We start from the raw sequence: 25,828 nt of genomic DNA on the forward strand, positions 1-25,828 counted from the left end.
AACAACAGCTTTCATGTAGAAGGTTTGGGAAGTAGCCTCTCAATGAGCAAGCTTGTGCTAGATGTGGGAGTCATCATCTGAGTGCTCCATGTAAAGCCGGTTGGGGCTTGTATTACTTATGTGGGAAGGCAGGGCACAAAGCCTCAAATTGTCCAGAGAAGCAGAGACACAGGGTACTGAGAGAGCATAGCAGCCTGTCGGTGTTCACTACCTCGGCTGTAGGTGCCGAAGGGTCTGATACACTTATCGAGGTAAATATGAAATGGCTGGTCAAACTTTAAATGCTCAATTTGATTCACCAACTTATTCATTTTTGCATTTGAAAAGGCTAGCGAGTTAGGATTGAAAATTGTGGTTTTGGGCTACGATCTGAAGGTGTATAATGCCACTCATGAAGCCATGGTGACTAGGTTAGGATGTCTGCAAGTTTTATTTAGGGTTAAGCAACGTGATTTTGTCCATGATTTAATTTGCTCATCGATGATCGGTCTTGATCTTATCTGTGTTAGGATGATTGTCTAAAAATCATGTTTGCTAGACTATTCAGAAATCATTGTTTCAACCAGAAGGATCAGAAGAACCGGTTGTGTGACATGGCTATTATTTAAACTACTGGTAGTAAATTGTTGGGACAGAGTGTGTGGTGTTATGCTGTAGCTGCGAGTGTGTCGATGAGGAACAAAGTTAGAGAAAGTTCCAATATGCGTACAGTTGGAACACACACACCGGCCGGATATCAACGACAATCACACCCTTAAGGCAATTCACAATTCAAAGCTCACACTTAGTCTTAATTGCAAATATAAAACAGAGAAATGCAAGCAACTTCAAGCAAGCACCAAAGGAAATTGCGATTGTTCATCCTAAAAAGTGTAGTCACACATACAATTTCTTAATGGAAGCCAAAATGTTTGATCAGACATCTTTAAATGAACAATTGTAAAGTGATTTGCCGAATCAAGATTCTAAGATGAACAATGTCAATTGGGTCTTATACAACACAATGCATTTTCAACCAAAATCCCACATTGACAAACAAGGAAATGTATTAGTGAATTCACTTAACTACCATCAAAAGTCATAATAGAAGTTGCACAATTCATACAATATGCCTATCGAGAGATAAATTGAACACATGTGATAGCCAAGTCATATGAATCAAACAGAATGTTCATTGAGGTATTTTATCGAACATATGGTATGCAATGTGCAAGTTCATCACAATTAAGCTCACATTTGATCATAACCAATCTAACAATCAAGCAACAACACTTTGCAATTCAAAGAAACAACAAAGAAAGCAACTAATTTAATCTAAGCAACATGAAAGAAATGAAAGCAATTGCAAAAATATTAACATAAATAGAAAGGGAAAACAAGAACCTGAGATATAGAGGTTGAAAAGAACAAGAACTAGGGAGGAACAATGACACTTCTTATAGCCACTACGAAATCACGGCGTTTGGGTTCGCCGGAAAAAGAAGCACCGGAAGAGAAAACTTACCGGTGGTGAATAGAGAAAAGAGAAGGGAAAGAGAGAAAGAAAGAAAGAGAAGATAAGTACGAGAAATAGAGAGAGAGAGAGAGAGAGAGAGAGAGAGAGAGAGAGAGAGAGAGAGATAGAGAGAGAGAGAGGTCACCGGTGGTGGGCTGTTGCGGCGGAGCTGGGCAGAGAAGAGAGCAGCTATGAAGAAAAGAAGAAAAGAAGAAAAGGAAGGCTGCCTCTCAACAGGGAAGGTTGCCCTGTTAAAACCCAGAACGCGATGTGTGCGGGCGCACAGGGGCCTGTGCGGACGCACAGAGAACGCAACTTAGAAAGGGTGCGAATGCACATAGCGTGCGATCGCTGCGACCAGAGAGGTTGCGTAAAGACGTTTAGACACACAAAGATGTGCGACCGCACAGATGGGCTCTCTCTTTCTTCTTCTTTTTTTAATACGTGAGGACAGAATCATGTGTGCGTGCGCACACAAGTCCGTGCGCACGCACAGAGGCTAAAAATGGGGGAGGTTGATCACGCGCACAAGCTGTTTCCTTGCTCCCACCAGAGGGGTCTACAATTGGTGTGCGGGCGCACACGTCTGTGCGGCCACACAGATGAAGTATGAAAGGGAATGTGTGCGTACGCACGCAGTTGTGCGCACGCACAGATCAGAGAAAACAGGGCAGCGCGCATGCACAAACTGTGCTGGCGCTGCAACCAGAGGGCATGTCAAGGCACGTGCAGACGCATAGGCTAGTGCGTCTGCACAGATGGCGAAAAACACAGTGTTGTGCGCACGCACAGCTTGGTGCGTACGCACAGATGCTCTGTTTCATAAAATTCTTTTCTCTTCAAAACTAAGGTTCCTACCCTTAGCATATCAATATACCAACCCCAAATCATTCAAACAAGCATAATTTCATAGTCCACAAGTAATTCAACTTATTCAACTCAAAATTATCAAACCAAACCGAAGCTAATCATTGTATCACAAAAAAGCAAATAATTCAAAAAGCTTTAAACAAGAGATAGAAGTAGAATAATGTCACCATGGTGGGGTGTCTCCTACCAAGCACTTTAGTTTAGAGTCCTAAGTTGGACTTGCCTGGCTTCATTGGTCACTTGAAAACTTCGCCAAGGAGGAAAATTTCCAGCTCCTTGGCATTCTTGGGTTGAGTGTCATCCTTTGAATTTGACTTCTTGGAAACATCGTCTTCTTCTTGCTCCTTGCCATCCTCAATCACTTGATCTTCAATGATGTCGCACCCAAAAATAGAATTTGTTTCAAGGACGGGCTTGTTGGACTCCTTCAAAGTGAACTTGACTAACTTGCCAACCAACTCAAAAGAATAGACTCCCGGATGTGCATCTAGCTTGAAACGGGCCATCTTCAAGAATGGCCTTCTAAGGAGTATGGATGGTGGCTTGTTTGAGTCAATGAAAGGGGTCTCCAAGATGTGAAAATCCATTGGAAAGAGCAATCCTTGAATATTAACTACCACATTCTCTGCAATCCCCACGACTGACACATTGCTTTTATCGGCTAGCACAAACCTCACCCCAGACCTCTTTAGGGGTGACAAATTCAATCTTTCATAAATGGAGAGTGGCATAATGCTTACGCACGCCCCCAAATCATACATACAGTCCATGAATTTCATCCCACCAATCAAACAAGTGACCAAACATGGGCTTGGATCATTGCATTTTTCAGGAAGTAAAGAGGAGATAGAATCATCTACCGACTTTTTGTTGAGGTTGCCAAGCTTGTCTTTGTGAGTGCAAACATCCTCATGGAACTTGGCATATTTTGGCACTTGTTGAATGGCTTGAAAGAGGGGGACAGTGACTTCAACCTTCTTAAAAACTTCCACCATAGTGGGGTCAAGATCTTCTTGTTTCTTGGCCTTCTTGGCTAAAGTTGGGAATGGAATGGGCAAAGGCTCTTCAAGCAAGGTCTTTCTCTTTAGCTCCTTGACCTTGGGTGGTTCTTCCTTGCTTTTGTCAACACTTCCATCTTAATCCCTCATCACCTCCACTTCATCTCCTACTTCTTCATTGTTTGTCTCCTCACTCAACTTTGTAGGTATAGCAACATTCTTATCCAGTTTAGTGCTGCTCCTCAAGGTAATGGCATTAATGCTACCCTTAGGGTTGGGTTAACCTTGGGGTTGTTAATGGTAGTAGACTTGAGCATTTTGGTTGAGTTTTGCTTGAGGAGCTTGATTCCATCTTTGGTTTGAATTATCCCTCCACCCTTGGCTTTGATTGCCTCCTTGTTGGTAGGATTCTTGGTTGTAATTTTGTCTTTGTAGGTAAAAGTTGGCTACCGCCAATGTAGTATCCTCTTGGAGCTGAGGGCACTCATCAGTGTAATGAGTGTTACAAGTGCAAACACCACATATCCTTGATGGTCCTTCGATCCTTGGAGGTTTAGGTGGAGCATTTATCAAAGCTTGAGGAATGTGTTACCCTTGGGTGAGTTGTCGCAACAAGATTGTCATTTCACCGAGGGTCTTGGTCAAAATGGCATCTCCGGAGGGAGAAACTTCACTCAAAGTATTTGGTTGTGAACTCCTTGCCCTTGAGTGTTGAGTAGAGTCTGCTAAATCAGATATAACTTTCCATGCTTCTGTAGTGGTCTTATTTTTGGTCAATGATCCTCTACTCGGGTTATCTAGGAGAAGCTTGTCTTGGTGGTGCATTCCTTGACAGAAATAACTGATAAGAACCAACTCATCAATCCGGTGCTGAGGGCAAGCCTCCAGCAACTTCTTAAATCTCTCTCAGTATTCATACAAAGTCTCCCCATCTCGTTGCATAATGCAAGAGATCTCTCTTCGCAACTTGTTTGTTTTCTGAGGAGGGTAGAAATTTCCAAAAATGCTTTACAGAACAAGTCTCAATTGGATCTAACTTCATCCGTTTGAGTATAAAACCACTCCTTCACTTTTCCCTCCAAAGAGAAAGGGAAAGCGAAGACCAACACTGCGGCTTCATCCGCCCCATGTCTTATCGCAGTTGCGCATGCAACTTGGAAATCCTTTAGATGTTTCAGAGGATCTTTCCCAGGTAGTCCATTGTATTTGGAGAGCAAGTTTATCATGCCGGAATTGAGCTCAAAATTTGGATCTAAAGCCGGGTACAAAATTTGAAGCGGCTGCAAGTCAAGATCAGGAGCTCCAGCTTCCTTCAAGGAATTTCTTCGAGGTGGGTCTGCCATAACAGTGTCACCTGAGTCCCTCAAAGAGAATTCAGTACTCCTCGTAGATGAATATAGAGTCTCCTAGTTGATTGGAGAATGATGGTCACGGATGGGTGGTGATAGTGAATTAGAGTGCTCCTCAAGGAAACCCGATTCACTATTCACAAAATCTAGCCAGCGCCGAGCTTGCATATACGAGTTAAAGTTCTTTCAATTTCCGGATCAAAATTGGCCAAGCTCGGGTCTGGAAGCGACCGTGTCATTCAACTGAGGAGGCAATGAAACCATGCAATTATGAAAAGCAAAACAAAAATAGGCAAGTAAACAAGAACCAACTTAACAATCAACGACTACTAATACTAACTAAAGAGAAAAGTAGTATCTACAATTAGTTCCAAGTAGGAAACCAAAAATCAAGTATTTACACTATTCACATATTTACAACAACTAAAATTGTAGCACTCATTGCACTTAAAGTGAACTCCCCGGCAACGGCGCCAAAAATTTGACGACGCCTAAATGTACGGGTTAGGAACTCGATTATCAAAATGGAATTGGCGTTGTAAGTATAGTCCTAACCCGAAAAATTGGCCACCAATCAAATTTGAAACTCACAAGATGTGTCACAATTCAAAACGAATTCAAAACCGAGAGTATTTGACTCTCGAGTCGTCTCCCAAAGAGTACTTTTAGAACAACGAGTGTGCGATTCCGGTTGTAGTGATCAAGGGGTTGTCAATGAAGAAATGAACATATAAAGCAATAAAAGAACATGGAAAATTGTAATGATTGAACTAATGAAGAAATTAAAGAACCGATTATGTAATATAAACAAGTAAAGTATAAAAGAGATTAACATAGAAGTGTATGAAAGATTGAAAGCATAAAAAGAGTCTTGGCTTGGAGTGAGCTAAGGGTCCTTTCCTTGTTGGAACCACAACTATGACAATTATGATGGATTAGTCTCACTTGGTTAACCCTCACATCGGAAAGTAAGTTAAATGAGCATAAGTGTTCTTAACCCACAAATCCTAACTTACTAGCTAATTGTCTTAGCAATAAATTAGAGTTAGTGGGAACAAGAACAATTAACAATCCAAGAATTGAAACTAAATGTTGGACATTCCAACTATAGGAACCCAAATGCTCACTTTACCCAAGCCAAGAACAAAAAATTTAGCCTAAAACCATGTTTGACATTTTTTCAAACACTTGGTGGGCAAAAATCTTAAACATGGAGAAAATGAGAAAATGCTTGAAGTTAAAAGCAACAATTGATCTCAATCAACAAGAATAACACAAGAAAGCATGAAACAAATATCAAACATCAAATATAATTCATCAACAAGAAATTGAAATTGCAAGAGAGAAGCAAAATTGAACTATAACTTGAATTAGAAGAAATAGTAATGACAATGTAACTATAAAGAGTAATAACAAGAGAATACTTACAATGAAAGCTAGCAAAATCCAAGATCAAAAATAGAAATGGCACTTGAATGTAAAACCCTAATATAAACCCAAATAGAGATGATGAAAGACTTAGAGAAAAACTAACTAAAAGCTTCCTACCACTACTCCTAAACTATACTAATGATATGCTATGTTATGTCCTTCATTTCCCTTCCAATATGAGCTAGAAGACTTCAGAAATGGGCCTCCAAAGCCCTCAAATCGCGAGTCATGTGCCTTTTTAATGAAGTCATACGCGGACACCTGTGCGGACGCATAGACGTGTGCGTCCGCACACTTTGCGAAAAATCCCTTCCTGTGCGTACCTGATGAGCGGATAATTTATACGCTTTTTGGCATTGTTTTTAGTATGTTTTTAGTATGTTTTAGTTAGTTTTTGTTATATTTTTATTAGTTTTTAAATAAAAATCACATTTCAGGACTTTATTATGAGATTATGTATTTTTCTGTGATTTCAAGTTTTTTCTGACTGAAATTGAGGGACCTGAGCAAAAATCTGATTCAAAGGCTGAAAAAGGACTGCATATACTGTTGGATTCTGACCTCCCTGCACTCGAAGTGGATTTTCTGGAGCTACAGAAGCCCAATTGGCACGTTCTCAATTGTGTTGGAAAGTAGACATCTTGGGCTTTCCATCAATATATAATAGTTTATACTTTTCCCGAGATTCGATGGCCCAAATTGGCGTCAAAATGCCGGTCAGAGACCCTTTTATGGCGTTAAACGCCAGAACTGGCACAAAAGCTGGAGTTAAACGCCCAAACTAGCACCAGAACTGGCGTTCAACTCCAAGAGAAGCCTTTGCACGTGGAAGCTTCAATGCTCAGCCCAAGCACACACCAAGTGGGCCCGAAAGTGGATTTTTGAATCATTTACTCATTTCTGTAAACCCTAGGCTACTAGTTCATTATAAATAGGACCTTTTGCTATTGTATTTTCATCTTTAGTTCATCTTTTGATCTCTTGATAACGTTTTGGAGGCTGGCCTCATGGTCATGCCTAGACTATTTTCACTTATGTATTTTCAACGGTGGAGTTTCTACACCTCATAGATTAAGGTGTGGAGCTCTGCTGTTCCTCATGAATTAATGCAAAGTACTATTGTTTTTCTATTCAACTCAAGCCTATTTCTTCTCTAAGATATTCATTCACTCATAAGAACATGATGAATGTGATGATTATGTAACACTCATCATGATTCTCACCTATGAATGCGTGCCTGACAACCACTTCCGTTCTACATGCAAACAAGCTTGAATGTGTATCTCTTGGGTTTCTAATCTAAGATTAAAACTTTTGTGGTATAGGCTAGAATTATTGGCAGCCATTCTTGAGATCTGAAAAGTCTAAACCTTGTCTGTGGTATTTCGAGTAGGATCTGGGATGGGATGACTGTGACGAGCTTCAAACTCGCGAGTGTTGGGCGTAGTGACAGACGCAAAAGGATCAATGGATCCTATTCCAACATGATCGAGAACCAACAGCTAATTAGCCGTGCGGTGACAGCGCATTTGGACCATTTTCACTGAGAGGATGGACGGTAGCCATTGACAACGGTGATCCCCCAATATACACCTGGAATCACTCACAAACAACATCAAAGCATCGAATGGAAGGCAAATGGAATAAAATAGATTAAATTAGGCACAAAAAATCATAATTTCATAATCAAGCGCAATTTGGGAGGAAGGTTCAAAAGCATGCTATTACCGGGAATAAGTGCAAGTTTATGTGATGAAAATCCATTCAATTCTAACCAAAAATCATTATCAAATATGGATTCATCAAATATCAAAGAGAAAGATTCATTAGGGATTGGAGATATCATAATCCATCATGAATCAAATGGGTCTCAACTTCATTCTCAATCATATGAAGTAGATCTATAGAGGATTGTAATTGATTGAGTCCAAATTTTTTGGCAACCCAATCTCTCTAATCACAATCAATTTGTCAATTCCTTGATCCAATTGCCATGAGAAGAGGTTAAGTGCTTATCTCTTATCCATATGCCACACAAATCCTCAAGACCTCAATTCCTCCTGAATGGTGTTGGTCAAGAGAAGTGTAAAGGATAGAGCTTCAATTCTAATGCCCATGATTCCCCTTCTGAAGCTCACATAGGCATTCAATAGATTCAAACCCCCTTCCAGAGTGAGTGAATCACAATCAATATAGAAGATATCCTTTAGCTACAATAAGCGGATTGAGAAGAAGAAGAATTTTATTCAATCATGTGAATTACAATAGAGCTCCTCCCCCTAATGAAATGGGGGTCTAGTTCATCATTTCTCAACTAAACAAAAAGGAAAAGAAAAGTACATGAAACTAAAGAAAGTACAAAGAAAATGATTTCAGGGTTTCCCAATTAGGGTCCCTGCTTCCCAGCCTTTATTTCTAACTTCAGAAACTATCCTATTTATACACTTTCCAGATCAATCTCCAAGTCTTTGGATGTGGCTTTGGCCTTAATTTGAAGCAGTTAGAAGTGTCCCTCTCTGAAGTTAGCCAAGGCATTAATTCACTAACGTGCATATGCTTGCATGGATGCCATTGATGCTGAAAGCTGGTATTGGCGTTAGTCACCAGCGTTAGTGTACTAACGTGGCTAACGTTACCTTCAAAACCCTTTAGGAACGTTTCCACTGGTGTTAGTTCACTAAAGTTGCTACCAATGCTCCTTCAGTCATGCGTACGTGTCGCTCACGCGTACGCGTCACTGACAAATTTCCCAGCCCAAACTTGAAGTTTTATCCAAGACGTTAGTGTGGTAACTTGAAGTAATGTTAGCACACTAACGTTGGCTCCTCTTCTTAGCTAGCAACGTTGGTGAGCTTTATCTTTGGGCCATCAACGTTGCTTTGTTAGCTTGGCAAAGTTAGTGAGCTTAACTGTGGCCACTAACTTTTCTACTCCTTTGAACCAAAGTTAGTGAGCCTAACTTTGGCCACTAACTTTGCTACCTCTTTAAACCAAAGTTAGTGAGCCTAACTTTGGCCACTAACTTTGCTACCTCTTCGAACCAAACATTGATAAGCAATGTTAGTGAGCCAACTTAGGCCACTAACGTTGCTTCTTCCTTCCTTGGCAACCTTAATGAGCAAAGTTAGTGAGCCTAACTTTGGCCACTAAATTTGCTACCTTTTTGAACCACCGTTAATGAGCAACGTTAGTGAGCCAACTTAGGCCACTAATGTTGCTTCTTCTCTCCTTGGCAGCATTGATGGGCATGGTTAGTGAGCTAACTTTGGCCACTAACGTTTCCTTCTTCCTTCCTTTCAATGTTAGCTATAGCGTTGGTGCACTAACTTTGGGCACTAATGCTATGGCCTCTGCTTCTTCTCTGCCCCTGCTTTGCTTCTTTTTCCCTATCATCAACTAAACAAAATGCATCAAAATATTGCCATAATCACAAGATAATGAATCATTCATTGCATGAAGTAATTATTGCATAGATCTCATGAAAATGCACATAATCAACAATGTTTGATTAAATCAAGACATGCATACATTTCTCATCCAAATGCTTGCTTATTGCCTAAGAAAGTGCATGAAACCAAGTGAAAACAAATGAAAAAGGCTTGTAAAACTAGCCTAAGATGCCTAGGCATCACAACACCAAACTTAAATTTTGCTTGTCCCCAAGCAAGCACTAAAACATAAGAAGAATGAATGAAAACAGAGATAGTTGTAAGCCCTTATTGGAAGACATTTGATCTTGGCTCATGGGGCTTCATGTATGATATCTTTGAGGCTCATGAACTTATTAGTCTCTAGGTTACAACTTCCCCTTAGGCACTAACTCTATTGCTTCTATGAAACCATCTTTATTCTTTGATCCTTGATCTATAATTTTTGCTTTTTCTTGCTTGAAACTTATTCTTTATTTGAAGCTTAGTGTTCTGTATTGAGGAAACTCTTTATGGTAAGCTTTCAGTCAACACTCCCGACCCAGTTGGCTCAAGGTGTTGGGTGATGAAGCACCCCTCAGACTTACTAACTCAAGCCTCTCCTCAACACATACACACTACAGGCACTTAGCTTACAATTCAACCTAGAGACATTGATGCCCAGCACCTCTTTGGGTCACTAAATGCTTTGTAGTTAGGTTGCTCTTGATAATGGACTTTCGGTTGATAATCCCGGGTTAGTTAACTCAAGTTACCAAGTGTTAAAACACTCCTTAGAACCTAATCATCCAAACAGATCCTAGTACAAAAGCACCACAGTCATGTATCTTAAGGGTTAAGCTATTGGTGCCCAGCTTATTCCTTGTTTCTTTCCCTTTTTATTGCCATGTTAGTGTTGCCCGTTAGTGGCGAAACCTTGCCACTAATGTTGGCTTTTCTTTCTTTCTTTTTCTTTCTTTCTTCCAAGGGTCTCTATTCACAAAGGTCTCATATAAAGCAACCAAATTCATACTTATGGGAGCATTTGATATCTTTCAACTTTATTGGTGATCTTACTAAGTGTTCAAGCACATACCACCACATAACCTTATGCTATCTTCTATCAAAAATGGACTATTACTCTTTTTCTCGTTTCATAACATTTTTCTTTTATTCAAGCAAGGGGAACAAAGCATACACTCAAGCAAGATGGAATGAAATAGACACTTAAGCTAACAAGCTAAAATGACAATAAAAGAAAGTAAACAGAATGTAAATGATTTAAACAAATAAAATCTTAGACTAGATATGGAGGCACGTTCTGTTTTATACATGCACTCCTTATTCAATGCTAAAATGAAAAGGACCTCTACCACCTTTTATTCCTTGGGTTGTTTCTCTTTCTTCTTCTTCTTCTTCTTTTTCTCTTCCCCTTGGTCTTCCTCCTGTGGATTGCTTGTGTCTCCTTTCTCTTTTTGTTTTCCCTTTTGCTTCTTCCAAAATCTAGCTTTCTTCATCTTCTTCTTCACTGCCTCTTCATGGAAAATTGCTCTTCTTTCTTCCATTTCCCTTAGCTCCTCAAATACCTCATTATACTTTTTGATTGCTGGGTGTAGATTAGGCATGTATCCAATTATATAGTTGAGCTTAGCTTGGGCATTCATGTCATAATCACACCTATTTATGTGTCTTCCTTCATAGAGAGTAGTGAACTCATTGATTGCTTTCATGTTATCAATCTGGTGTTGGGTGAGCTCTTGCATTTTCCTCTCTAGATGGTCTTGCCTTTCTGTCACTTGGTGGATGGATTGAGAGAGCTAGGAGTAGTGCTCCTTGTGTTGTTCCATCAATTGCGTATGCAACTCCTTTTGTTGATTTAGGAGCCAGAATTGGAAGTGTCTTTGTTGTTCTTGGCCTTGCAAAAACTGCCTTGATAGACTATCAATGGATTCTTGCAATTGACTTATCTCCAAGGTGGTTGGGCTTGTTCTTCCTCTTGTTGATCCCTTCCTTGATGTTCCTCTTCTTGTTGTTCCACTCTCCTCTTCCTTTGAGGTATTCTCTAACTTTGGGCAGCCGTGACATATGACATCCTTCGGGGGGTTAATTGCCTTGCCCATGATTACCCATGTTGGTTCTTGATAAACACCAATTTTGTGGTTTATCTTGTGCTTAATTTGGGGGATTTTATCAACTTATTCCACATTTATTCAATGAAATAGCATGGTTTTGTAATTCTCCCTTGATTTGTGCTTAAGTGTAAAAATATGCTTTTTAGGCCTTAAAATTGGTGATTTTAATTTACTTTAATTCCATTCGATGCCTTGATGTATTTGTTGAGTGATCTCAGGTTCATAAGACAAGTATTGGATGGAAGAATTGAGGAGAAAAGCATGCAAAGTGGAGAATTTATGAAGAAATGAGCATTTGGAGAATTGAGGGCCACGCGCACGCGTCATTCACGTGTACGTGTGAGTTGAAGATTTTAAAGCCACGGGCACACGTCACCCACGCATAAGCGTGAGGAGGGATTTTGCCAGCGATGTGCACGCGTCACCCACGCGCACGCTTGACGCTGATCATGTGACCTCATTAAAGTGAATTCGCTGGAGGTGATTTCTGAGTTGCCCAGGCCCAAATCAAACTCATTCCTAAGGCTATTTCATGTAGAATTCAAGCTTGGGCAAAAGGGGGGAGCAATTAGTTGTAGATTAGGAAGCATGTAGTTAGTTTCTAGAGAGAGAAGCTCCCTCTTCTCTCTAGAATTATGTTAGGATTAGGTCAAATTCTCTTAGATCTAGGTTTAATTCCTTGTTTTTATCTTGCCTTCTTTACAATTCCTTGTTGTATTTTCTGAATTCTTCTCTTTCCTCTTGTTAATTTCTCATTTTGGTTACTTTTATGTCATGAACTCTTGTTAATTTCCATTCTCTTTAATGCAATTTTGAGGTATTTCATGCTCAATGTGTTTTCCTTAGTTGTTGTTGTTAATTTCTTGTATTGGATATGTGATGCCAAGGCATCTTAGGCTAGTTTCACTAGCCTTTTTCTTCTGATTTCATTAGATTTTATGCACTTTCTTGAGCTATAAGTAAGCAATTGGGTTAAAAATTCATGTATGCCTATATTCATTCAACCATGGTTATTTTGATACAATTTTATGAGAATTATGCCATAGTTACTTGTGTGCTAAGAATGATGAGAGTTCTCATGACTTTAGCAAGGCTTTGATGCATGTATTGGTTGATGACAGGTAAAGAAATGCATGGAAGGAGGTTGAAGAATGGCCATGGAAAGGATGAAGAGGAAGCAACGTTGGTGGCCATAGTTGGACCACCAACGTTGCCTCAAACATTGAGAGGAAAGGTAGAGCAAAATCTGCTGCATAACTCTGATACCCACGTTGGAGGTAGCGTTGGTGAGCCAATGTTACCTCCAATGCTTGATACAAAGTGCTTTTTGGAAAATTGGGAAAACGGTGGCGACGCGTACGCGTGCTATACGCGCACGCGTGGATTGTGCATTCTTGACAATCCACGCACACGCGTAAGTGACGCGCACGCATGGATAGGCCAACGTTGGAGAGAACGTTGCAAATCCAATGTTGAGGCCAATGTGCGCGATCTGAGTTCCAAAATCATGATTTTTGAAAATGCGCATCGATGCGCACGCGTATATGACGCGCACGTGATGAGAGAACTTTTGCGTGGTCTAGAAATTCGCAGATAAATCCTTGTTGCAAGTATAGTTTCTAAACCAACAAAAGTCCTTTCATACAAACATTTTGGTTGTCACAAGTAACAAACCCCTTTAAAATTGATAACCGAGTATTTAAACCTCGGGTCGTCTTCTCAAGGAATTGCAGGGAGGTATGGTCTTATTATTGGTTGTGAAGATTGTAAATTGGGATTTTGAAAGTAGGGAGCAAGTAATTTAAATTACAATTGAAATAAGTAAAAGACTGTAAAATAAGTAAATAACTGTAAAATAAACTTTTGGCAAGGTATGAGAAATTAGAAGTCCTATCCTAGTTATCCTTATCAATGATGATGAAGATTGAATCTTAATTCCACTTAGTTAGCCTTTACTTAAAGTAAAGAAAGGTCAAGTGACTAATTAGTCTGATCTTCAAATCCTAGTTAATCCCTAAGGAAAGATTGGTATTATTGAAGTTCAATTCAATTAGTGAAGATAACAATTATCAATCTTGTTGAGTTTGATAACTCCTGAGTTACTGATTTCTTAACCAAGACCAAAAGGGGAAAAGTAAATCTACTGGAATAAAAATGCCTTCAGATGGGACGTAACAGTAACATAAATTAAAGAGAGCAATCATAAGTCTGAAATACCTCAAAATATATTAAATAGAAAATCAATCTAAATATAAAGAGTCATAAAAAAAATTGAGAAAATAAATAAATAGAATATTAAACCTGAAAATTGAGTACAGATAATCCTAAATCCTTTAAGAAGAATCCTAATCCTAAATCCTAAAAGAGAGGAGAGAACCTCTCCCTCTAAAAACTACATCTAAATTATGAGAAGCGAATTATGAAAGCATGATTATGAATGGATGCATTCCCCCACTTTATAGCCTCTAATCTGTGTGTTCTGGGCTGAAAATTGGGTCAAAAACAGCCCAGAAATCGCCCTCTGCGATTTCTGTTACGTTCAGATCACGGAAAAGTGACGCGGAGGCGTCGTCTACGCGTCCGCGCGGATTGAAGTTCGCAGTGCGACACAGGCGCGTCATTCACGCGTTCGCGTCACCTAACTTCAGGGTAGCTATGACAAATTATATATCAAATTGAAGCCCCAGTCGTTAGCTTTCCAACGCAACTGGAACCGCATCATTTGGACCTCTGTAGCTCAAGTTATGACCGTTTGAGTGCAGAGAGGTCAGGCTAGACAGCTTTAGCAGTTCCTTCAGTTTCTTGAGTTCCTTCCACTTTTGCATGCTTCCTTTCCATCCTCTAAGCCATTCCTTCCCTATAAACTCTGAAATCACTTAACACAATATCAAGGCATCTAATGGTAATAAGAGAGGATTAAACGTGGGAAACTTAAGGCCAAAGAAGCATGTTTTCAATCAAAGCACATAATTAGGAAGGCAAATGTAAAACCATGCAAATAGTATGAATAAGTGGGTAAAGATTAATAAAATCCACTTAATTGAGCACAAGATAAACCATAAAATAGTGGTTTATCAGCACGCGTGGATGAATCAACGTTGGAGGGAACGTTGTTGGTCTAATGCTGATGCCAACGTCTTCGAAAACGTTTTAAAAGTTGAATCTTAGAGTAGAATTTTGTGCCCTTAGCTTGGGAAGGTAACTTAGGAACTCTTGAGTCACTAATGTCCAAGTGATTGACGATTGGGAGCCATTAATGCTAGATCTCGCCAATTGATTAGGTGCAGAACTAGGACTTATGGACTTGGATTGATATAGCTCACTTGACCTTCTTCTACTATTAGTTAGGGGTTAACTTAGTGGGATTGATCCTTGCCAATTCTCATGTTGTGGTTAGTGATTAGGATAGAGATCCTTAGTAGAACTATGCTTACAAGCATGTCCTCATGCTAAGAATAAAGAAGGACAAGAAAGGGGTATGAACATTTATTCAATGCAAATAAACTATATGAACCTATCTACATGCATGCAACTAAATGCAATATGATTCTACCTACTTGGTTAAAAGTAAATCAATCTCCAAGAACATATATGAGCAAGTAGGACAAAGGTCATATGACGACTCACAAACTCTACCAATTCAAATATCAAAATGAAGTTCAAATAGACTTGCATGAAGGAAAACTCATGAAAGCCGAGAACAAGGAATTGAGCATCAAACCCTCACCGGAGTGTATCTGCTTTAGTTGCTCAAGTGTATAGGGTTGATCACTCAATTCTCTTTTAATCATGCTTTCCATAATTTGTTTTTCATCTAACAATCAACAATTATTCAATGCATGCATACATTCATCAGGAGGACTTATTCATAGGTTTTAATGGGGCTAGGGTCAAGGTAGGATGCATATGGTCAAGTGAGCTTGAAATTTGAGTCTTTGATTAGCTTAAGCTCTCACCTAACACATATAATAACCTATACAATTCTAATACATAACCTAGCTACCTATGATTCCCACTTTTTCACATACTCATGCATTCTCTTTAATTAACATTTCATATGTATTGATATATTTTTTGAGTGATTTCAGGTTCATAAGGCAAGTACTGGATGGAAGAAGTGAGGAGAAAAGCATGCAAGTGGGAGAACTCATGAAGAAATGAAGGAACCGTAAAGTTGTCAAGCCTGACCTCTTCACACTCAATCGACCATAACTTGAGCTACACAGGTCCAAATGAGACTGTTCCAATTGCGTTAGAAAGCTAACATCCGGAGCTTCGAAATGATATAAAATTTACCATATGTTACTCCGCGTTCAGGGGCGCGCACGCGCCATGTACGCGTGCGCGCCGATGCTGTCCGTGGCCCACTAAAGTGAAATCGCCCCCCCAGCGATTTCTGAAGCATTTTGGGCCCAATCCAACTCATTTCTGATGCTATTGAACCCAAGGATTGAAGGGGAAATGAACCAAGTAGTCATAGTTTAGTTTTCATCATGTTGTAGGTAGAATTCTAGAGAGAGAAGCTCTCCCTTCTCTCTAGAATTTAGGGTAGTTTAGGTTTAATTTTCTCAAATCCAATTTTCAATTCTTGTTTTGATTTAGCTTTCACTCTTAATTTCTTGTTATTACATCTTTGATCTTCTAGTTTTTTTACTTGTTAATTTCTTATTTTGATCTCTTTTATGTTGGTGAACCATTATTGGATCTTGATTTCTTTCAATGCAATTTTATGTTTCTATGTCCTTTTTATGTTCATCTTAATTGCTATTATTGATTCCTTACAATTGAGTAGTGTAGATTTATATTCCTTGCAATTTTACTATGCTTTCCTTTTATGCCTTCCAAGTGTTTGATAAAATGCTTGGTTGGATCTTAGAGTAGAATTTTGTGCTCTTGGCTTGGGAAGGTAACTTAGGAACTCTTGAGTCACTAATGTCCGAGTGATTGACGATTGGGAGCCATTAATGCTAGATCTCACCAATTGATTAGGTGTAGAACTAGGACTTATGGACTTGGATTGATATAGCTCACTTGACTTTCCTCTACTATTAGTTAGGGGTTAACTTAGTGGGATTGATCCTTTCCAATTCTCATGCTGTGGTTAGTGATTAGGATAGAGATCCTTGACCACCTAACCTTGCCAAGACCTTTTTGTTAGTTTATTTCCTTTTCCATTTACCTTTCATGCCTCTTATCAAAAACCCCAAAACATGCTCCATAACCAATAACAAGGCACTTTATTGTAATTCCTAGGGAGAACAACCCGAGGTTCCTATACTTTGGTTTATAAATTTAGGGGTTTGTACTAGTGACAAACACAATTTTTGTATGAAACGACTATTGTTGGTTTAGAAAATATACTTTACAACGAGAATTCATTAGTGGAATTCTAGACCACACAAAAGTTTCGTTCATCAGTTAGAGAGCTCTGTGTAATTTAATGTATAAATGTTAGTTTTCATGCTTCTTCTTCTTTCTTTTCTCTTGATCTTGCTAGAAAGGTTTCGTTCTTCATCCCAGTGGATAGTTGTCTTGGGAAAGAAGCTATCCATAATTGGATCTCCTCTGAACCTTGGAAGAAGAATGAGGAGATCATGCTAGAAATACTTTCTCACATTGGATTAGATTGAGGTTTGGATGGATATCATGACATGTAATCCTACCAACACTTTGATCTATGAATATATGTGGTATAATCAGTGACCATACCTCATCTCTTCCCAAGAGCACTTAAATCAAGGAATTGGGCAATTGTTCATGCTTAAAGAGATTATATTGCCAAGGAATTGGGATCTAATCACCTAAGATTGCCAAGGAGATCAATGAATGTATTGATTGAGGAAGAGATGAAAATGAATTTGATCCAGAGAATTATAACATCTCCTGACCCCCATGAGCTTTCCCATCTCTGATCTACCCATTCTTTTACATTCTGTCTTTAATTTGATGCCCAATTTCCCATTCTCATTTACTTTCTTGCAGTTTAAGCTTCTGCCCTTTAATTACTTGCAATTTAAATTTCTGTTCTTTTTATTCTGCAATTTAATTTCTGTTCCTTTAATTTCTTACAATTTAAGTTTTCTGCCAATTTACATTCTACAACAGCAATTTAATTCTGATTTCGCTCAACTAGAATAATTCTCCAATTAACATTGATCAACCAACCAATCCATGTGGGATTTGACCTCACTATACAGTATGTTTTTACTTGACGACAATCCGGTGCACTTGCCGGTAGAAAATTGTTGAGAGACAGTTTTCAGGACATCAAGTTTATGGCACCGTTTCCGGGGATTGGTTTTGTAGTGACAATTACTAAATTGGAGGATAACTAGATTGATAATTTTTCTTTTCTTTTGTTAATTGAATTTCAATTTCTGCTGTTACATTTACTTTCTTCAATTTTAGTTGTTTCTCTCTATTTTTCTTTACTTCCTTACTTTCCAACAAAACTAATACACTGACTCATTAATTGTTTGATTAATTGCCTCAATTGCTCTAACCACACCTTCTCATTAACTGTGAAATCTTCAGTTGCTGGTTGCTGCTTGTTTTGGTACTTGTATGATAGGTAGAAGAGGGGTTTCAACCTCTTTTGACAGTGAACCGGAGAGAACCTTCCTGGGATTAAGGAGGGAGGCAAGAGGAGGAAGGCTATTGGCTTCCTCCCAGTTAACTCCTTCCTCTGTGTCCAACTCTCCTTGAGGTGTTGGTTGAGTATGGATGGCTGCACCCTGATTCTTCTCCATTTGCTTGGTCAAATCAGCTTGTTGCTTAGTGATCATCTTATTCTGGGCCAGGATTGCATCCATATGGTTTAGCTCCATAACTCCCCTGTTGTTGCTTTTGTCTAAGGCATAAAAATACTAATTATCAGCCACTGTTTCTATCACATCAATGGATTTTTCAATGGTCTTCTTCTTGTTAAGGGATTCACCAGATGAGTGGTCTATAGCTTTCTTTGATTCATAGGAAAGTCCTTCATAAAAGATATGCAATTGCACCCATTCATTAAACATATCAGGGGGACATTTCCTTGTCAGGTGTTTGAATCTCTCCCAGGCTTCATATAAGGTTTCACCATCCTGCTGTCTGAATGTTTGCACCTCATTTTATTCACTCTCTGAGGAAGGTAGAACTTTGCTAGGAATCTATTCACCACATCCTCCCAGGTTGTAAAGCTTTCTTTGGGAAATGATTCTAGATATTTGGATGCTTTGCCCCTCAAAGAAAATGGAAACAGTAGCAATCTATAGGTGTAAGGATGAACACCATTAGATTTAACTGTATCACAGATCTTTATGAATGTAGTGCGATGCTGATTAGGGTCTTCTTGGGAACTTCCTCCGAAAAAACAATTTTTTTGCACGAGAGTGATGAGCTGAGGCTTCAATTCGAAATTATTATCATGGATAGTTAGCTTTTGAATGCTGCTACCACAGTTTCTCGGGTTTGGATTGATGTAGGAGCCTAGAACTCTCCTCTCTTGTCGAGCAGGGTTGGCTGCACCTCCTCTGGCATGATTGTTCACCTCTCCTTCCTGATGGTTTTCCATATCATTCTCCATGTTTATATCCAAGTCTTCCTCCTCTTCATCTATACCAATAGCCTTCTTTCCTCTTGCTTTCCTCCATAATCTCAGGAAGGTTCTCCCCGGTTCACTGTCAAAAGAGGTTGAAACCCTTCTTCTACCTGTCATATAAGTACCAAAATAAGCAGCAACTAGCAAGTGAAGATTTCACAGTTAATGAGAATGTGTGGTTAGAGCATTTGAGGCAATTAATCAAACAGTTAATGAGTCAGTGTATTAGTTTTGCTGGAAAGTAAGGAAGTAAAGAAAAATAAAGAGAAACAACTAAAATTGCAGAAAGTAAATGTAAAAACAGAAATTGAAATTCAATTAACAAAAGAAAAGAAAAATGCTCAATCTAATTATCCTCCAATTTAGTAATTGTCAATTCAAAACCAATCCCCGGCAACGGCGCCATAAACTTGATGTCCTAAAAACTGTCTCTCAACAATTTTCTACCGGCAAGTGCACCGGATTTTCGTGAAGTAAAAACTCACTGTAGAGTGAGGTCGAATCCCACAGGGATTGGTTGGTTGATCAATGTTAATTGGAGAATTGTTCTAGTTGAGCGAAATTATAATTGAATTGGTGTTGCAGAATGTAAATTGGCGGGAAACTTATATTGTAAGAAATTAAAGAAACAGAAATTAAATTGCAGAATAAAAAGAACAGAAACTTAAATTGCAAGTAATTAAAGGGTAGAAGCTTAAACTGCAAGAAAGTAAATCGGAATCGGGAAATTGGGCATCAAATTAAAGACAGAATATAAAAGAATGGGTAGATCAGAGATCGGAAAGCTCATTAGGGTCAGGAGATGTTATAGTTCTTTGGATCAAATTAAATTCATTTTCATCTCTTCCTGAATCAATGCATTCATTGATCTTCTTGGCAATCTTAGGTGATTAGATCCCAATTCATTGGCAATCCAATCTCTCTAAGCATAAAAAATTGCCAAATTCCTTGATTTAAGTGCTCATGGGAAGATATGAGATATGGTCACTGATTATACCACACATATTCATAGATCAAAGTGTTGGTAGGATTACATGTCACGATATCCATCCAAACCCCAATCTAATCCAATGTGAGAAAGCATTTCTAGCATGATCTCATCATTCCTCTTCCAAGGTTCAGAGGAGATCCAATTATGGATAGCTTCTTTCCCAAGACAACTATCCACTGGGATGAAGAATGAAAGCTTTCTAGCAAGATCAAAAGAAAAGAAACAAGAAGAAGCATGAAAACTAATATTTATCCATTGAGTTACATAGAGCTCCCTAACCCAATGAAAGGGGTTTAGTTGTTCATAGCAAAATGAAAATTAAATCTGGAAAATATATTGCAGAATTGAAAAGTTTCAGAAAGAGGAAAATTGGGCAGAGTTTTAATACAGTGTGTAAGCCCCTCCAACTAACTTGAATTCTAAGCTATTTATACACTTTCTTCCATTGATCTTCAGGGTCTGAATTGGACTTTTGGCCTTAATTGAAATGGGTTGAAGTTGCTCCAATTGGCTTCCCTTGCTGTTGAGAAGAGATATGCTTGAATTGCAGTGTTCTGATGCTCACGTTGGAGTCCACGTTTGAGGGCCAACACTGAGTCAAATGTCCTTCAGAGAAAGTTGATTTTGGAAGTTTTGAGCAACGTTTGACTCAACGTTGAAGTGCCAACATTTTCTTGTCCACGCGTACGCGTGACCTACGCGTGCGCGTGGATAGTACAATTTACCAGGTCACGCATCCGCGTTGCCTATGCGTGCGCGTGGATGCAAATTCCCAAACTTCAACTTTTAAAACGTTTTCGAAGACGTTGGCATTAGTGTTGGATCAACAACGCCCCCTCCAACGTTGATTCATCCACGCGTGCACGTCATATACGCGTGCGCGTGGATTGCCAATTTTCACGCTCATGCGTACGCGTAGCATACGCGTGCGCATCGATGCGCATTTTCAAAAATCATGATTTTGGAGCTCAGATCGCGCACGTTGGCCTCAACTTTGGACTGGCAACGTTTCCTCCAACGTAGGCCTATCCATCCGTGCGCGTCACCTACGCGTGTGCGTGGATTGTCAAAATTGCACAATCCACGCGTGCGCGTATAGCATGCGTACGCGTCGCCACCGTTTTCCAAATTTTCCAAAAAGTACTTTGTATCAAGCGTTACAGGTAACATTGGCTCACCAATGCTCCCTCCAACATGGGTATCAGAATTATGCAGCAGATTTTGCTCTGCCTTCCTTCTCAATGTTTGAGGCAATGTTGGTGGTGCAACTTTGGCCACCAACATTGCTTCCTCTTCATCCTTTCCATAGCCATTCTTCAACCTCCTTCCATGCATTTCTTTACCTGTCATCAACCAATACATACATCAAAGCCTTGGTAAAGTCATAAGAACTCTCATCATTCTTAGCACACAAGTAACTATGGCATAATTCTTATGAAATTGCATCAAAATAACCATCATTGAATGAATATAGGCATACATGTATTTTTAACTCAATTGCTTACTTATAGCTCAAGAAAGTACATAAAACCTAATGAAATCAGAAGAAAAAGGCTAGTAAAACTAGCCTAAGATGCCTTGGCATCACAACACCAAACTTAAATCTTGATTGTCCCCAAACAAGCAATGAATTATTGAGAAGAATGCATGAAACAGAGGGTAATGTCCATATCAGCAAGTCATTGACCTTAATTCATGGGGTTTTATGCAAAGAATGTTGCAGCTCACTTTTTTTTTATCCTTAGGTAGGGAATGTCTCTTTTAAGCCTCAACTAGCATATTGTTATGACCTCTTATTATTCATCCATCATTGGTAATTGCTTTTCTTTGTTTTTCTTTTCCTGGGAACTTATTTCTCATTCGTAGCTTAGTGTCATGTGTTGTAGCATCTTCTTAGCTTATTTTCACTCAACACATATTCACCACAGATACTTGGCTCACAATTCTTCTTAAGACATTAGTGCCCAGCACCTCTTTAGGTTACTAAATGCCTTGTAACTAGGTTGCTCTTGATAATGGACTTTTGGTTTATAATCCCGGATTAGTTAATCCAAGTTACCAAGTGTTAAATCACTCCATAGAACCTAATCATCCAAGCAGATCCTAGTACAAAGACACCACATGCATATGTCTTAAGGTCCAAGCTATTGGTGTCTAGCCTTGTTCTTTGTTTCTTCTATTTTTGTTGCCACTTTTGGCTTTTCTTTTTCTTTCTTTTGATTTGTTTTCTTTCTTCCAAGGATTTCTATTTGCTAAGATTCATAGACAGCAGCAAAATTTACACTAAAGAGGGACACTCTACCTATTTATTCATTATTAGTGAGCTAGCTACATAATTAGACATACATACCACCACTCAATCATTATTTTATTCCTTATCAAATGGAACTAATTTCACTTCTGTTCAAATATTTCTTTTATTTAATTAAAACAAGGGAACAAGCATACATTCAAGCAAGTGAAATTAACCAGGCACTTAGACTAAAACACTTAATTGGAATTTAAAGAAGACAAAAAGACAGAATTCAAGTGATTTCAAGTTAAAGTGAACTAAACATGAAGACATGTTCTTTCTTGTTGATGAACAAAGAACAATACCACATTTCATTCTTTTGGTTGCTTTCCTTTACTCGATTCTCCTTTCTTTTTCGGGTCTTGTTTCTTTTTGCTCCTTCTTTCTTCTAGTTGCTTTTCAGTTCCAAACAGCTCCTCATCCTACAGTCCAGCATCCTTCGACTGTTGCTACATCCTTTCTTCATTTCTCTTGCATCTTTCTATTTGTGCCTGACATGGACGACTGAGCTTTTCAAATGGTGGGATTCTTTGATTCAGAAAAGGTAGGCTGCCCACTAGATAGTCAAGCTATGCTTGAGTATCTATGTCATACTCCATCCTGTGCTTATGTCTAGCTTCTCCAACTGTATGGTGCACATTCTTCCAGTTGAACAGGTTTAGGATGTAACCTTGTTGCTTATCTTGTTGTTTGGACAGCTGGTTGAAGGATTCTTAAAACTGGGCAGATTGCTCCCTTTGTGATTCCAAAAATCTTGCTTGAAAATTTCTCTGCTGGTCCATCATTCTCAGTTGGAGCTCTTTCTGTCTTTCTTGCCTTCTCATGTACTGTAATTGGAACTCTTCTTATTTTTCTTGACCTTCTGTGTATTGTTGAGCCATCCTTTCTATAGCTTCTTGTATTTGGCTCATTTCCATGGTGGTTTGTACTGAGAATGGTGGCTTTTCTTCTTGTTCCTCTTCCTGTTGTTCTTCCTGTTGTTCCTCTCCTTGTGGTTCTTCTCTTCCTTCCCTTCTTTGTGGTTTTCTCCGTGGCTGGGCAACTGTAACATTCATCATCCTTTCCAGAGTCATTGGCATGCCCGGATTCAGCCAAATTGGATTTGCATCCTCTAATGGCACCCTGGTTTTTATGCATAACCGCATGATGGTGCTTGGGTAGTGAAGCCAAGATTCAGTTTAACTTTCTTCAGAGGTCATTTGAATGTCTTTTACAATGATCTCATGGAATTTTATCTCCCCTCATATCATAATGCAGTGCAGCATGATGGCCCTTTCTTTGTTGACTTCTGATGTGTTAACAATGCCCAAAATTAATCTTTTTATAAGTTCATACCACCCTTTTGCTTCAGGGGCAAGATCCTTCCTTCTCAGGTGTTTGTGCCCTCCATAAACATCCATCTTCCAATCAGTATTAATCACACAGATATCACTAGAAATTTCATCATAATATGGATTACCATTTATTCTCTCCTGATAACCAGGCTCATCAAAATGTGCTGCCCTTAGGCCCAGAACCCTCATGATGGTCTTCGGGCTAAAATCAACCTCCACACCCCTTACATAGCTTTTGTAAGTGGTGAGAATGGTTGTATCCATCGTCGTTGCATTAGCATAATATTCTCTTATGATGTTGGCATTGATTCTGGTGATCGGGCTAGTGAGTGCCTCCCATTTCTTTTTTCTTATCTTCTCTCTTATTTCTGGGCAATCACCTTCGGGCAGCTGAAAAGGGATTTCTGGTAATATTCCCTTGGAGTTCATCCATATATATTGTATTTCATGAAATGATGATTTGAACTTCCATTGATCAAATTTAATTCTTTCTTCTTCAACAACAGGCTCTTTTCCTTTTCTTTTTTTGTGGCCTGATGAAGATGCCTTGGTTATCCTTGTATTTGGTTGAGTAAAGGTGGATAAATAGTGATGAAGATTGGCTAATGTAGTGCAATTTGGGATGAAAATGTGGTTTGAGAGTGAAATGAGGTTATGAACTCAATGAGACAAGAAGGGTTGATAAACCCGCTTTTAGGGTTTATCTTGTGTTAAATTTAGAGTCTTTTAACAACCTTTTCTCACATTTATTCAATGAAATAGCATGGTTTTGTGATTCTCCCTTAATTTGTGCTTAAATGTGAAAATATTCTTTTAAATCCTTAATTTGATAATTTTTTATCTTCCTTTGATTCCACTAGATGCCTTGATGTGTTTGTTAGTGATTTCAGATTGAAAAAGGCTAGGAATGGACAAAGGTATGAAGAGGAAAGCATGAAAAATGGGGAACACATGGAAAAGCCAAAGATTTACATGCACTCATCCACGCACACGCGTGGATCACAAAAACCCCATGGACGCGTGGTGCGGATTTTGTAACCGACTAACTTACCGACAAGTGCACCGGGTCGTACCAAGTAATACCTTACGTGAGTAAGGGTCGATCCCACAAGGATTGATGGATTAAGCAACAATAGTGTTTAATAGGATTAGTTAGACAAACAGAAAAGAGTAATTGAGAGTTTAAAAGCATTAAACAATAAAGAAGAGCTTGAAGACAGGCAGGTGAATAGGTGAGGAATAAAATATGAAGAAACAGTTAAGGTTTCAGAGTTATCTATTTTCCAGATTGACTTTTCTTATTATTTTATTTTAATCATGTAAGATCTAATTTATGGCAACTATATGTGACTAGACCCTAATTCCTTAGACCTTTCTAGTCTCCTCTAAAATTCATCAACAGCCAATTCCTTGGTCAATTAATTCCAATTAGGAGGTGAAGTTCAATTATAGTTATATGCCACAGAAATCCTAATTACACAAAAATATAAAAGGATTATATGTCACGTATCCTATCCAGATAAATTAGAAATTTAGGAGAATATGTTTTCAAGCTGTTGTTCAAGTAAAGAGCTTTTCCAAGTTATACAAGAACGCATTTAGAAAGAGGGTCATACTTCCATTCCACCCAAATTCATAAAATAAAGAACGAAAACAATTCTTAAATATAAATCCATACATAAATTAAAATAGAAAAAGCAATTAAATCAATCCATAGAAATAGATAGAGCTCATAACCTTAACAATGGAGGATTAGTTGCTCATGGTAAAGAGAAAATAAGGATTCAGGTAAAAAAGTACTGAGTTCCAATCTGATAGATCTGAATCCCCTTTTATAACTATCCTAACAATTTAAAAATCAAATTTCTAAATTTAAAATTAAAATAATATCTTTTCCTATTTAAAAATCAAATTTGAATTTAAATTTGAATTAATTAATAAGTCTT

General features: G+C 38.7%; 2 non-coding genes across 2 annotated transcripts; both read left to right on the forward strand.

The window, feature by feature from the left end:
- Positions 1 to 4,225: 4,225 nt before the first annotated feature.
- LOC112738994 (small nucleolar RNA R71) lies at positions 4,226 to 4,332 on the forward strand. Its single transcript, XR_003169938.1, has one exon. It is a non-coding gene; the product is annotated as a small nucleolar RNA R71 (small nucleolar RNA).
- Positions 4,333 to 18,696: 14,364 nt separating this feature from the next.
- LOC112739262 (small nucleolar RNA R71) lies at positions 18,697 to 18,802 on the forward strand. The gene has a single exon (XR_003170196.1). It is a non-coding gene; the product is annotated as a small nucleolar RNA R71 (small nucleolar RNA).
- Positions 18,803 to 25,828: the final 7,026 nt, after the last annotated feature.

Source organism: Arachis hypogaea, chromosome 13 (genome assembly GCF_003086295.3).
Source record: "Arachis hypogaea cultivar Tifrunner chromosome 13, arahy.Tifrunner.gnm2.J5K5, whole genome shotgun sequence".
NCBI classification, from domain to species: domain Eukaryota; kingdom Viridiplantae; phylum Streptophyta; class Magnoliopsida; order Fabales; family Fabaceae; genus Arachis; species Arachis hypogaea.